Source organism: Dipodomys spectabilis, unplaced genomic scaffold (genome assembly GCF_019054845.1).
Source record: "Dipodomys spectabilis isolate Male_0828 unplaced genomic scaffold, ASM1905484v1 ptg000402l, whole genome shotgun sequence".
Lineage (NCBI taxonomy): Eukaryota > Metazoa > Chordata > Mammalia > Rodentia > Heteromyidae > Dipodomys > Dipodomys spectabilis.
In genome coordinates this window covers 1-2,460 of record NW_024871079.1, presented here as the reverse complement: position 1 = coordinate 2,460, position 2,460 = coordinate 1, and the positions used below count along the sequence as shown (strand labels likewise).

At 45.6% G+C, this 2,460-nt stretch overlaps 1 long non-coding RNA gene across 1 annotated transcript; it reads left to right on the top strand.

The window, feature by feature from the left end:
- The first annotated feature begins 615 nt into the window (after positions 1–615).
- On the top strand, positions 616–2,335 carry LOC122096911. The gene is made up of 2 exons (XR_006145426.1): positions 616–776; positions 2,252–2,335. It is a non-coding gene; the product is annotated as an uncharacterized LOC122096911 (long non-coding RNA).
- The last annotated feature ends 125 nt before the right edge of the window (positions 2,336–2,460 follow it).

Here is a 2,460-nt window from a genome sequence, read left to right as displayed (position 1 = left end):
AGTGGTCTGTTTTGATAGGAAACCTTCATTTGTGCCACCTTCTGTGGCAGGCCAAGTTCCCTGCACTCATCCTGTCTTTGTAAGACTATATTTCCTTGTTGAAACAAACTGCTACAATTAATTCAAGAGTCCTTCTGGCAGACAATTAGGGAGCTGAACATAATGGAATGATATATTATTGGCAAAGGTGCCTCCATGTGGTGTGTGTGTGTGTGTGTGTGTGTGTGTGTGTGTGTGTGTGTGTGCATACACCATTCCTGGTGTTTGAACTCAGGACCTAACTGAAGAGCTAAAGTAATTCCATTTTAAGATCAAGCCCCCTGAGCTGTGCTGCCCTCAAAGTAACCCCCAAAGAGAGCTGTGCTGCCAAAGAGAAAAATAGTTCTCAGAAAAACCGCAGGTTGCCACCAACCCTGCCCACCTTTAAAGAACAGAACAGTTGCCCAGGTGTTCCAGCTGAAAAAGGGAAGTGTGATCAGGGTGGACATAAACCCCCTGAACTTGTGAACTTGCTTGTGTGGAAACCCCCTAAACTTGTTTGTTTGATACTATAAAAGCTGTGTCAATTTTATGCTTGGGGCCTCACCAGTTACCAAGTACACATAGGATCAAGCTCCAGCTTGCAATAAATGACTCTTTGCTGTTTGCATTGATCATGGTCTCTGGTGGACTGAGAGGGGGCGTCCGAAATCTGAGCACTTTATGTGGGAGCTTGTCCAGGATAGCCCCCCCATAAGCCACACAGATACCTGATCAGCGAGTCATCCAGCTAGCCGGTAAGAGGGGGTGCAGCTGCTTTATGTTGCGTGTTATGTGTTTGATTTGCAAGTAGGGTTTTAGAGCTGGCAAGAAACGGTGGTAGATGTGCTACAAGGTAGCCAGCAGGCGAGTTGAAGAAATTCCCTGGGCCCTTGGGGAAGCCTTCCCCAGTGGAGTCTCGCTTCACTCTGTCGTCTTTTGGACCATGACTTGTCCGGCCTCTGCTACTCTGGGTTAAGGGTAGATTATCCACCTCCCGGGTAGGGACTCATCGGCCTCCGCCATCCTATGGGACAGGTACTCGTCTGGCCTCCACAACCGTGGCTTAGGGGTGGATTCGAGCTCGAGATCAACATGCATGCTCTCTTTGTCTCATTTGTAGTTGCCATTTTAATTCAGCACCTCTCTTTCTTTCCTTTCCTTGTTCATTTAACTTTCATTTTCAGATCAGCGGGCATCCTGGAGCCCCCCGAATGGGGTGGCCAGATGCTCCTTTCACCTCAGCTGCTCTCCCGTTTTAATACATTTGGAATTTTAGGATGACATCAAAGGTTGACTTATTCTCTAGAAGAGGAGGCAGTGGGGGAAGGGAGAACCTGCAGGATCTAGCAATAACTTTGAAAGGGGCCTGCAGGGAAAACTCTAAGCCAGATGAATCTGCCACTGACCACCAAGTTCCACCAGCAAGATCTTAGCCTCGGGCCTTGGCCCAGAGGGTCTGAGTATGGGGGGGGAGACTGTCAGTCTGAGGGGATGGCTTCCAGGGTCTTTTTTCCCTTGCCCCAAGATGACTGAGAATTCTCCTCCACCTTGGAAGGCCTCTAGATCAACATTTGCAGGAATCTAAAAAAAAAAAAGAAAAAAAGAAATCCTCTGGTGGTAAGATGTTGCCCAATTCATGGAGATCTGATTTTGTCTTTGTGGCCACTTGTCTGTCTTGTTTACTTTGGTGTCGTTTCTGTTCTATTTTTGAGGTGGGGAAATTCTGGGTGAGGGTGGCCAGCTCACTCAGCAGATTCTGAATTCAGCTTGCTGATTGAGAATGGCGCAGTTCTAGTAGGAATGAACTGAGGGCCCATTAGTCCCCAACTCAGCTTTTGGCTGTTGTCTAGTTCTGCTTTAGAATTGGTACCTGTTTTAAGTGTGGATTCTTGGTTTTTGTGTTTATTTATATTTTTGTTATTTATTTGAATATCTCTGAGGAAATAAAAGTTCTAGCCTCTGGCTGGGCTCAACCACAGACCTGCTAGGCTCGCGTCACTGTGAGGTATGTAAGGTTGCTGGACTAGTCTGGATCCTTTCAGGTCTTGGGCTGAATTTTCTCCTTGTGGAGGCTGCCTGAGCAGAGAGTGTGGAAGGCTATGTACCTGGTTTGGATTTTTCAGCGAGTCCTGACAATGTAACAATTTGTAAAGTGCTCTTGTCTAAAATTGGATAAAATTCAGGCCAGTTTAGTTTTAGGTGACCCCTTCAACCAGCCCTTCTCCAACAGGTGGGATTCAAAAGATCCGTTGATGAATTGCCTTGCTAAACAAGCGAGCCCTGGGAAAATGAAGCTTAACAAAGGTACTTAGTTTAAAAAAATACTGTCTTAAATTTTTGTTAAAAAAACTTTGAAAAAATCTATGTAAAACTGATTTTGATTTATGCACGCTTTAAGATCTGTGTGTTTCTAAAGCTACCAGCACAACTATGTTTATT